At 38.4% G+C, this 13,078-nt stretch overlaps 1 long non-coding RNA gene across 2 annotated transcripts; it reads left to right on the top strand.

Annotated features, from left to right (window-relative positions):
- Positions 1-521: 521 nt before the first annotated feature.
- LOC110926106 lies at positions 522-8,803 on the top strand. 2 transcript variants are annotated; one of them, XR_002584980.2, is made up of 5 exons: positions 522-713; positions 834-904; positions 1,039-1,090; positions 8,248-8,321; positions 8,650-8,803. It is a non-coding gene; the product is annotated as an uncharacterized LOC110926106 (long non-coding RNA). The 2 variants fall into 2 exon arrangements; XR_002584981.2 differs by lacking the exon at positions 8,248-8,321.
- Positions 8,804-13,078: the final 4,275 nt, after the last annotated feature.

Raw genomic sequence — 13,078 nt, forward strand, 5'->3', positions numbered from 1 at the left:
CGTGATGGTGGTGGTGGTGCTCTGTTAGTAGAAGGGAAGGGGTGGTGATGACGTGTTGGAGGTGGTGGTGGTCTGTTAGCAGCAGAAGGGGAGGGGTGGAGATGATGTCTGGTGGTGGTGGTCAGTTTACTGGAGTAGAGGATGATGATTTAATTTTAGATGTTAGTGATATATATGATGAATAAATAATTAGAATTATAATATCAATAAAATAATAATTCGTACATGAATAAAATACAAAATAATTTAAGGAATAAATAAAATTAAATACTTGTATTAGTAAAATTAGCAAAATACCCCTATCTTAAATTGAAAATTTTAATTGAGTTAGAGCCTTGGAGCAAACTGGAGACAAGATCGAAACATTAGGGAGTAAAATGTCCATTTTTAAAGGTTTGAGACAAAAGCATTAAAACCAACAAACCACAAGGAGCAAAACGAAAGTTTACTCTATACAAATATTTAAAACCCAAAATGTTGCTCTTCGACTTCAACCCACAACCTAAAAAGGTATCCCCCTCTCTTATATTATTTCAAAATTTGATAGGGGGAAACGAGAGATAGAAAGTGAGGTGTGGATGTTTCCGGCCGGAGTTCCTGATGCAGCTTGAGAAGAAAAGATGGTGAGGGAGGTATGGCATAGCAGCGGCTCCACGGCACTAGGGTTCCTCCGTAGGTCACCAGATCCGGTTCAAATCTCCAACAGTGGCAAGGTAGTTAACGATGTAAACCCACAAAATCACCTAATTTCTAACACCAACCTTGAAACAGTGGTTCAGTTGCAGTTCATAAGTTGAATTGAATATAATATAATTGTTTTTTTATTGCAGAAGGACATTTTGTCAAACAGCTTGTGTGCAGTCTCTATTGCCGCTATACAAAAGGTGGCTGAAGATATGGGAAGGTAAAGTTTATGTAATTAGATGGTAACTATTTCAATTTTAGGATTTATTGAGGTGTTTAACCCAGTGTATGACCAGAAAAGAGTTTATGAGTACAATGTTCGATGCATATATGTAACCGCTTATCTTTCAGCAGCCGAGCACACTTGCGTTAAACACGACACTTCCTTCACTCACGTAGAGCTCAGGTTAGCACATAACATGTTCTCGGTTTATCATTAGTGGCTGTGTTATTCTCTATATAGGTGGATGTGTATTAGTTATAACTGTGAGTCTGTGATAAGTTATGCATGAAAGTTACCGTTGTTGGGGCCTGGGTAATGGGTCAAAATGAGGCCGGGTTATAACATTGTGTAATATTTAATATCACTATATGAGACACATTGTGTTGGGTTAGGACCACCTGCTAGATTATATATCAACTAGAAATAAAATTATCAACACATCCTATGTTTTTTCTGTAAGATTAAATATGTTACGTATTAATATTTAATCTATAGCCATCATAATCATTTACATTATAGAGATCAAAATATATTAGAACCTATTAAATAATTAGTTGGTAATTGTTGATGGACCATATTACCCTTATTAACTAATTAGGTTTCCTCCTGGGTGCTTATATAAGGAGAATTATGTGGAGGTTAAGGGGTTACTCTCAGTTACACAATTCACACACCCCATTAGCCATAACATCATCACGAACGACCTCTTCTCCTAACCGATACCCTTTTCGGTTTCTAAGTCCCATCATCAGTTAGCACCCTAAGGAGGAACCAAATCATCTTGACAAAGATGTCGAACTCCATGTCGTCTTCTCTCACTGGATTCTCCACTTCCCTGTCGGCCATAACAGGTATGTTTACTGTTTTCTTTCATGTATAAACAGAACTGAATCAACATGTGGTATCAGAGCATATGTTGATTAGTCAGTTCTGTTTTCGTATCCATAATTCTGGGATTCAAACTTAGAAAACGGATTTTTGTACCTTTAAAACTATCACAGCCGTTTTCGGGTCATGAAGATGGACTCGAAATCATTGTTTTTCGGAAAAAGATTAAGCATATGCTCATTCGAAATTAACTGGGTTTATGTTTTACAACCGAAATCTGTTTAGAAGTCTTAAAATTCAGGTTTCGGGTTCCAGAATTCATGTTTAATTATTTAGGGTTCATCATGTTCTTAGTTAAAATTCGAAATATCCTATAAGTTTTGGATTATGATTTGAATTGTTATATGTTTTCCTGATTTTGATCTATTTTTTCTAATACGGTTTTTCGAAATATGTTAATAAGATAAACAATTATGATTTTCGAAATTTTATGATAAAAATAGATCAATATTATAATAGGAAACTCTATCACAATTCATAAATTTCGAATTTTCAGTTGTTATAACCATAAACAACAACTGGATCGCACAAGATCACATAAGAGATGATCTGATCGCATAAGATAATCGCACAAGATCAGATCACATAAGAGATGATCTGATCGCATAAGATAATCGCACAAGTTTACGTGGGCCTTACTGATCGCACAAGTTTACTTGGGCCTTACTGATCGCACAAGTTTACTTGGGCCTTATGGATCGCACAAGGCATAATGGATCGCACAAGGCATAACGGATCGCACAAGTTTACTTGGGCCTTATGGATCGCACAAGGCATAATGGATCGCACAAGGCATAACGGATCGCACAGGGCCTTACTGATCGCACAAGTTTACTTGGGCCTTATGGATCGCACAAGGCATAATGGATCGCACAAGTTTACTTGGGCCTTATGGATCGCACAAGGCATAATGGATCACACAAGGCATAACGGATCGCACAAGGCCTAACAGTTCGACTGGAGCTGGTTCGATCCGCGCTAACGGGTGGTTTGCTATTAAATAAATGGTTTTGTAATTTACTTAGTTAATTAATCAGAATCAGATAATGTTTTGCAAAACCAGAATAGCTTAACTTGAATGAGCTTTTGATATATCATTTCTGGCAAAGCTGACTTGATACATCTACTTATCATTCAAGTATTACGAAAGCTATGTTAAGTGTGCATCATAAGCATGAATGTTTTAATATCTGGCCAAAGCTGATTTAATTCTTTCATAGATGGCATACTTAACAAGTGCATAACTAAAGTGATTGTTTCAATTTCTGGCCAAAGCTGATTTGTTACAACCATTTTGCACATATGCTTAAATGATTACACTTCTGGCCAAAGCTGTTTTGTTTTCGTTTAAGTAGAATTTTTTAACTAAGTCTATTATTTTGATGTTAGTAATAGACATTATCACAGCTTCATTATGTAAAATGGTCATTATTTATGCCTGCCTTAGTTTAACGTGCCCTTAGATCACATTAGGACTTCTTCCTTAGTATCATAACTTGCTCATCTTATTTCCACTATCAGCGCCCAATCAAGGGATTCCGTCTTTGACTGGTGATAACTTTGCTGCATGGAAGGATGCTCTTATGCTTACGCTTGGGCTGCTGGATTTTGATTACGCTCTTAGGGAGAATAAGCCAGCGGACCTTACCACTCAGAGTACTGCTGCTGAGCAGATACTTCATGAAAAGTGGACTAGGTGTAACCGCATGTGTCTCATGTTTATGAAGCAGTCCATAAGCAACGCTATCAGGGGAGCTATTCCTGATTCTGAAGATGCTAAAACCTACTTGGCTTCTGTGGAGGCGCAGTTCAAGGGGACGTCTAAAGCACACGCTAGTACACTTATTCTCAAGCTGGTGACTACTAAGTATGATGGGAGGAGCGACATTCGCGAGCACATCATGATGATGAATGACATGGCCAATAAGCTGAAGGGGCTGGAAATGGAAATCAGTGATGGTTTCCTCGTTCATTTTATCATCACTTCGCTTCCTTCGTCTTTTGAAGCATTCAAGATCAACTACAACACTCAGAAGGGAAAATGGACAATGAGTGAGCTGGTCGCTATGTGCGTACAGGAGGAAGAGCGTATGAGGATGGATCGCCATACTGATGTTGCAAACTTCACTACCTCCAACTCTAAGAAGAGGAAGAACAATTATCAGAGGAAGGATGCTTCAAAAGTCCAAAGGCCTAATCCTAATCATAATACAAGTGCACCTTCCAGCTCTAAGAACTCCTTAGGCAGTATCCGCTGCAAGTTCTGTAAAAAGACAGGACACATGCAGAAGGAATGCCCTGACTTCAAGGAGTGGCTGGCTAAGAAAGGTAACGATTATTTTATGATACTTGAGTCCTATAATTTAAGTGTTCCTGCTAATTCTTGGTGGTTTGATTCTGGTTCTATGGTTCACATTACCAATTCTACTCAGGGATTCCTTTCAATCCGGAAGCTGGAAAGAAACCAAAGAACGCTTAAGGTTGGGGATGATCGAGAATTAGAATTGAAGGCCATTGGAACATTACAATTAGTTATGAAAACTGGTTTATGTATTAAACTTTATGATACCTTATATGTTCCTGAGGTAACTCGGAACCTTGTATCAGGACCAAAGTTAGACATGGACGGTTTTATTGTTTCCCATGGTCATCACAAACTCTCTATCCATTATGATTCTGTTCTTTATGGTACTGGTTTTCTGGATGGTCGTCTCTATAGATTAGAACTAGAAGATAACTTTTCCAAATCTTTGTTGTCATATAACATTAATGAATCACTCACAAAGATGGAAGAGAAACGAGACTTAGAGACTTCATCCATGTTGTGGCATCAGCGTTTAGGCCACATTTCAAAAGAACGATTAAATCGTCTTGTAAAGGATGAAGTCTTACCTCCTCTCGATTTCTCTGATTTTGGAACATGTGTCAAATGTCTTAAAGGTAAAATGACATTAGCGAATAAGAAAGGTGCCACTAGGAGCTCTAATTTATTAGAACTCATTCATACTGACATTAGTGGTCCCTACCAAATCGCTGGCATAACAGGACTTACTTCATTTATCACTTTTATTGATGATTATTCTCGTTACATGTACTTGAATATTATTAAGGAGAAATCTGAATCTCTAACAACTTTTAAAGATTATAAGGCTGAAGTTGAAAAGCAATTAGATCGTCAGATTAAAGTTGTGAGATCAGATAGAGGCGGTGAATATTATGGAAGACATACTGATGTGGGTCAAGCTCCTGGTCCATTTTATGAGTTTTGTAAGGGCCAGGGGATTGTGAACCAATACACCATGCCTGGTACACCTCAGCAGAATGGTGTCGTTGAAAGAAGAAACCGTACCCTTATGAACATGGTGCGCAGTATGTTAGCCAACACTAATTTACCATTATTCCTCTGGACTGAAGCGTTAAAAGCAGCTGTTCATATACTCAATAGAGTTCCTTCTAAGTCTGTCCCTAAAACTCCTTATGAACTTTGGACAGGAAGGAAACCGAGTCTTAAATATATGAAAGTATGGGGCTGCATTGCTGAAGCAAAATTTTACAATCCTTTCCTAAGGAAACTTGACCCTAAAACAGTTACCTGTTTCTTTATCGGGTATCCTGAGAACTCTAAGGGTTATCGTTTCTATTGTCCTTCCCACGTCACCCGTATTGTTGAAACCAAGCGTGCCACGTTCCTGGAGGATTTCAAGGTCAGTGGGAGCAGTACCAACCCTTACGAAGAATTGCAAGAAGTACAAGACGCGGGGGGGAGAGACTCGTCGCTTACCATTACTTCGATTACTCCTCTTGTACCCAATGCAACTACTGTACCTGAAGCTACTGCACCAACTCCAAATTCACCTCCACAATCAGAACCCATTATACCTCATGACGAAGGCACATCAAACGCTCAAAACCAAGACAACGCTGTACCCGATAATCCACTCAGGAGGTCATCCAGGCAAAGAAGGCCTCCTAATTGGGATGATTATGTTACCTACCTGACTGAAATGGATCCCGGAAAGCTCAATGATCCTATCTCTTACAATGAAGCCATTAGCAGTGATCAGTCTTCTGAATGGAATAAAGCAATGATTGATGAGCTTGAATCCATGAAGAAAAATGACGTTTGGGATTTGGTAGAATTACCCAACGGAGTCAAACCCGTAGGATGCAAATGGGTGTTCAAAACAAAACTGGATCCGAATGGGAACGTTGAACGCTACAAAGCGAGATTGGTTGCAAAGGGCTACACTCAGAAAGAGGGAATTGATTATCAAGAGACGTTTTCACCTGTCTCTCGTAAAGATTCATTAAGGATCATCATGGCCCTAGTAGCTCATTTCGATTTAGAGCTGCATCAGATGGACGTTAAAACCGCTTTCCTTAACGGAGATTTGGACGAAGATGTTTACATGAAACAACCTGAAGGCTTTAAACCTGAGGGTCAGGAGCATCTAGTCTGTAAGTTGAAGAAATCCATTTACGGGTTAAAACAAGCATCACGTCAATGGTACCTCAAGTTTGATGAAGTCATGAAGAAACAAGGTTTTATGAAGAATCAAGTGGATCAATGCACCTACCTCAAGATGAGTGGGAGTAACTTTACTATACTTGTCCTTTACGTAGATGATATTCTATTGGCAAGTAATAGTTTAGACATATTGCATGAGTCGAAGCGTTTACTCTCGCATAACTTCGACATGAAGGATCTCGGAGATGCTTCTTACGTCATTGGCATCGAAATTCACCGAGATAGAAACAAAGGGATCTTAGGATTGTTCCAAAGGGCCTACATAGATCGTGTCCTTACACGATACAACATGCAACAGTGCAAACCCTCCGTCGCTCCAGTAGTTAAAGGAGATGTTTTCGGTTCATTCCAGTGTCTGACAACAGAGGTTGAGAAGGAGAAAATGAGCCAGATACCTTACGCGTCAGTAGTCGGGAGCTTGATGTATGCTCAAGTCTGTACTCGCCCAGATATCGCTTATATTGCTGGAATGCTAGGCCGTTATCAGACTAATCCTGGCCTAGATCACTGGAAAGCAGCTAAGAAGGTACTTCGATATCTGCAAGGGACGAAAGACTATAAACTGACTTATAGAAGAAGTGATCATTTAGAAGTGGTGGGCTATTCTGATTCTGACTTTGCCAAATGCAAAGATGACAAGAAATCCACTTCGGGCTATATCTTTATGTTAGCAGGCGGCCCTATCTCTTGGAAGAGTCATAAACAACAGTTGACCACAACTTCCACAATGATGGCAGAATATATTGCTGTTTATAACGCAACCTGTCATGGAATGTTGCTTAGAAACCTGGTCACTGGACTCAAAATCGTTAATTCCATTTCTAGACCATTGAAGCTTTACTGTGATAATTCAGCTGCCGTTAGTTTCTCGAACAGTAACAGTTCGACTGGAGCTGGTTTATATCTCGATACGAAATATCTATTTGTACGTGAACGAGTTGAGGAAAATAATCTTTGTATCGAGTATATTAGTACTAAGGATATGCTTGCGGATCCGATGACTAAAGGTCTCCCTCCTAAGGTTTACGAAGAACATGTTCGGAATATGGGATTTAGTAAAGACCTTATTTGAGCATATTGAACTAGCTTATGTTTTATGATTAATGAAATTTCCTCAAGTTTGATTTTGTATGTCTGTTAGAATATGTTCAACCGGTATAATGGCATATAGACAAATAAAAGTTACAAATCAAACAAAGGGCTTACACGTATTTTGATCATGACGATTAGGTTTTAAATTAAGGCTATAGTATGATTAATGGGGGTCCTGAGTCGCATAATGATTCAACGGCTGTATTTCTCTGCTATAATACTTGTTTAAGGCTAAAATGAGTGTTAACTCCTGATCAGGCTTATCTAATACTCATAGTAAATGATTACTCGGCTAAGTGGGAGAATGTAAGATTAAATATGTTACGTATTAATATTTAATCTATAGCCATCATAATCATTTACATTATAGAGATCAAAATATATTAGAACCTATTAAATAATTAGTTGGTAATTGTTGATGGACCATATTACCCTTATTAACTAATTAGGTTTCCTCCTGGGTGCTTATATAAGGAGAATTATGTGGAGGTTAAGGGGTTACTCTCAGTTACACAATTCACACACCCCATTAGCCATAACATCATCACGAACGACCTCTTCTCCTAACCGATACCCTTTTCGGTTTCTAAGTCCCATCATCAGTTAGCACCCTAAGGAGGAATCAAATCATCTTGACAAAGATGTCGAACTCCATGTCGTCTTCTCTCACTGGATTCTCCACTGCCCTGTCGGCCATAACAGGTATGTTTAATGTTTTCTTTCATGTATAAATAGTACTGAATCAACATTTTCAGGTGAATTAAACTAAGAAACTTACTCAAAGGTTCTTAGATTTATTTTTGTTGTAACTTTTGTTTTTTTTTTTTTAAAGGTATACTCATATAACTCAGTGATCCATAGCAAGTGTCCACCACAAGATAGTTATATCGGAGATTACATTCAGCAGTAAGTATATACTTCCGGTTAGAGGTGACACGATGAGCTGGCATTACTGATACAAAGAGAATAGATACAAATTGTTAATGGATTAATGAATCCCTTTGCATTCTGTGATAGTCTATCAGATCACAATTACAAACCTCTTATCAATTTTTGACCTCAAAAGTCAAATCTGCACCTTCTCATTTTTTTGGTCAAGACGGGTAATTAAGTTTGGCTTGGGTACACTTGAACCAGGGGTTAACTATTAAAAGTTTGCATCTTAATTGTCTTGTGCTTTCATGTTTATTATAATTTGGTTGTCTCATAATGTCTGTTTTTCTTGTGATGGCAGATTTAAACTCCCTACAATGGATTAAATATGCACGTTACACAGACAAAGACTTAAGAACCCGCTTATTGTTAGTGAGTTTTTCAAATGGTTTCTATACTTGCCAATGTATATGTTTTCCTTTCTATGTCGATTGTATATGTTATGTAGATTCAACGTAGTGTTGTTGGTTGGAACTCAAAATTGGCCTGAGAGGGTTTGATTTTTTTTTTTGGATAAACTCAAAATCGGCCCGGTAGGGTTTAATCTTTTTGAGAACTACCACCTCTAAGATTATTTTTTGCCAACGCATGGTCTTTTGTAGATAAATGCATACATATTGCATGAGTTTTATGGTAACGATTTTCACAGTTATCAATAAACAAATAAATACAAAAATTAAATTTTTTTAGCTAAAACGGAACGGGTCAAAAGAGAGGTTGATACTTAGACAAACATTTGTTGGACCACCGGCACCAGCCCGTCCGAACCCGTTTGAATGTTTTGGTTCCTTGCAGTTGAATGAGGGCTAACGGAATTGAGGAAGTTGGGGATAGAACAACAGCTCTGGGAAGCATCTCAAAAGGAAATTGATTAATTAGCTTTAAGTGTCTTATCAAATTGACGACTCTTCAGCTTGGTTTTAAAATGCGCGCATAATGCGTGATGCGCCCGATGTGCTGATGAGAGCGCATCGCAACAGCTGAAGCGTTGCGATTACATGATGCGAGATTATTGCGCTTATTTCGCATAATGCGTTCCGATGCACGCATCATTGTTTATTGTTTATGATGCGAGATTATTGCGCTTGATTTGGACCATTACGGTTTTTAAACACATTTTGTGGTTCTAGAAACATTTAGGATGCTTGATTTGAACCAAAAAGCACAATTCTTATCTTCTTATTACGTTAGTTGTTCTAGTTTAAGTATGTTTTTGTAAGTTGTTATGTATAAATATTTTTTTGTTATTTTTTTATAAATAACGCATCACACTCGCATTGCGCATCAGATTTTTGGACAAAACGTATCGGAGCGCATCACACAATTTAAAACCAATCTCTTCAGTTTAAGATGATGGATTAAATTGCGCTGACACTATGTAGGGTGTAGACGGTTTTCTGTTACAACAAACATTATAATCTAACTGTCACGTATATATCATAACAGGGGGGCACCAGGGCTGACCATGAGAATCCGTGTACCCTGTTCGAGCTCGAAAAAATATAAGTTTTGACGTCTTTGAGTTTGTAATGATTTACTAATATGGAAATAATACGTACTGATGACGGGGTAGCTTAAACCTTAATAAACTGATTAGAGACACAACTGCTTAAAAGGTTAAAAGGTTAAAAGGTTCGGAAATGGTCCAACGGTCATGAACAGTAAAAAGGACAAGCACAGTGTGTGACAACCCGAAATCTCAAGGTCCTTTTCTATGTATAACTTGCTGTCACGATTCGTTTTATGTTATAACATGAGTGCGATGTGTGAATGATTGAAATATTTATTATGTTTGGGCTGATAAGTGAGTTGTTAAATGTTTAGTAGTAACATGCTTATGCTTTGCAATACCTGGTTGCACACACACTCGGGTCGCATATTTAGCACACTTGATTTCGGGCCACACACTTTCTCCCTTTCCTCTCTACTCCTCGGCCCATTGATCTCGAGTCCATAAGGGGTCCGACCCAGCTATGTGAACGCATACAAACATCTTATATAGTGTATAGTTTTATTTCTTCGCAAAACCACAAGTCCCCTAACCCTACCCCCACCCCCTCGACGGAAACTCACACCTCGGAGCTCTCTCGTTGTGAAATCATCTACCTTTTCCACGTCGACACTACACCACCGTTTAACTGGTATGACTGATCCTTGACGTGATTCGTTTTCTTTGGTAGATAAAACCTTGTGCTAGTGATTTTGTGAATATGGTTGTTAATGATTTATTTGTATGATGGACTGATGCAATCATTATTAGCCTCCAATTTTCTTAGGGAATCAATTGACTTTTATGACTAAAATGACATGATGTCTGCCTCTCTTTCCAAGATGTGCCGTCAAAACAAACTTTAGTCCCCAATGATGATTTTGACTTTTAATTAAAACCCTTATCCTCAAGAGTATGCTCCAAGTTTGGTTGTCTTGCCAATATTCACGTGATGCCATGTAATGATGATTATTGTTTTAAAAAAATAATTGTCCACTCACAAAAGTATGCTGCTAATTCATGTATGCATCTTTTATGATTTTGACTTTGTAGTATAAATGTGATTATCCTTGATTTCTTCACAACCATGTGGTTTTAGTTGAGTACATGTTTGAGTAAGCCGCACATTAGTCTGCTGTGATTTTTGGGATTTTTGTATGAAAAGTCATGAATGAGGATATTATGTCGTTTATACTCATGAACGTGTATGTGTTGATTTTCATTTGAGTCCTTGTATGAAAGATGGAATATAAATTATCATTCTTCATTGTTGGGGTTGTATGGATAATAAGAAAGATAGTGAACATGAAATATTTGAAAGCACAAATATGAAACCGTAGGATTTAGTGAACTGGGTTTTAGTTTTCTTGAACGCTTGAGCATGTATTTTCATGGAGTGTACAAGGATAGATGCCTAAGGTACAACACATGGAATTGCTTAATTTGAATTGTGTGTTTTAAATTATTTTGTCTTCTCCAGTTGATGTGAAAAGAATGAAATAGAATATATGTTTCTGATTACACATTTATGAGGCTGGCCCCACTTGTTGGATTCTCACACTTTGTTGAAATTGTACACTGGATCCTTTTACAAACTTGCAACATTAATGGATTTTATAAATTAGGCCACACACACCTATATCAAGTTAATTATATTGGGCGCACAGGTCACGGCCCACTTGTGTGTTGTGCTGGACTCTGGCTGTTGGGCCGCGTATTAATCGTATACATTTGGGTTGGGCCGCGTTCGATTAATTAAGCTAGTGTGGATTGTTGGGTGGTTGTTGAACATGAATAAATAATGTGACCTCATACATGACCTGAATATATACTATGTGAATATATGATGATAATGAACTAGTGTGTCGCATGAATTACTGTTGTGACTTGTATGATGTTATGTGAAATCTGTGTAAATTATAAGTGTGGTATGTGATTCTAGAATACGTGAATTAATTGTATGTGAAAGATCTAGTATAAATGCATTCGAAACTGATTGTAACTGATACCCATGTTAGGGTGTGTTGAGCAACTATTAAACAAGTAACGTAACATACCGAGCAATCTAAGGTGAGTTCACTGCACTTTTCTAAGCATGCGTCCCGGTGGTTTGGGACATCTGGTAAACGTTTCTAAAGGGAATACTGGGTAAACTGTTATTTGGGATGTTGGTTATTGAACACAGTATAAATCATGTAAGACCCCATACATCTACCGTGTTGCTGAAGAAGCAACGAGGTATTTAGTTGATAGCGCTATTAGGTTTGGCACCCTCACACCGGGCCGAAAGGACGGGCGTGAACTAATTACCTGGACTTCATGACCAATGCCTAGTTAGAGGCATTGGGGTTGGGCATTCTCATCGTGTACATATAAGACCCCTTACATCTATTCAAGGTTGTTTGATACCTTGACCTCATGACCAATGCCTAAATGGAGGCATTGGGGTTGGGCATTCACAACTAGTCGCCACATACGGTAATCGAGTAATAACAACATCAAATCAAATCGTTAAACTGTTTTATACACATAACTGGTAACTAAACACGTTAACAAAACTTTGAACTCACCAGCGTTGTCTGACACACTTGTCTGCATGCTTGCAGGTCTATAGGGTTGTAACATTGGAACTTGCTGTCTGGAAGGCTGGAGTGGTCATGGGTCGGGATACATGGAATCGCAACACAAGGCTAAAGGTTTTTACATGTGTTTTATAAAAACTTAACAAATGAATTATGCTTCCGTTGTACACTGTGAACTCTTTGTAACGTTGTAACACTTAAGGTTAATCAATGAAAGTTTTATTCAAATATATCTATGAGTTCAATGTGATTGGTGGCTTGGATCCTGGCGCGTCACACTCCTCGCGGGGACATTCCCTAGGTGGTATTTTGGGGGTGTGACACAGTGTCCGGTCACATCAACACTTAACGTGTGAAACCTTCTGCCCAGCCGCAACCAGAACATGTGGAAGAGCACACCCTTTTGTCCGCAGGTCCAAACCCTTCAACCCCCAAAATGGGCAAACCCCTCACTGCAAGCACAGATTCACTAGTCACGGGTTTCTGCTTTGAAAAACACCTGCCCCTATAAAATGCAGGCCATTCCACCATGTCATTCACTCCAGGATCAGCAGATGTCACTCTAACTCTCTGATTCTCCTTCTCCCTCTTGAGAACTAGCTTCATGCTTGCTTCTCTTCTTCACACTAAATAATTCATTTTCTCCAACGATCGCTTTC

The sequence above is a fragment of the Helianthus annuus genome, chromosome 17, assembly GCF_002127325.2.
Source record: "Helianthus annuus cultivar XRQ/B chromosome 17, HanXRQr2.0-SUNRISE, whole genome shotgun sequence".
Lineage (NCBI taxonomy): Eukaryota > Viridiplantae > Streptophyta > Magnoliopsida > Asterales > Asteraceae > Helianthus > Helianthus annuus.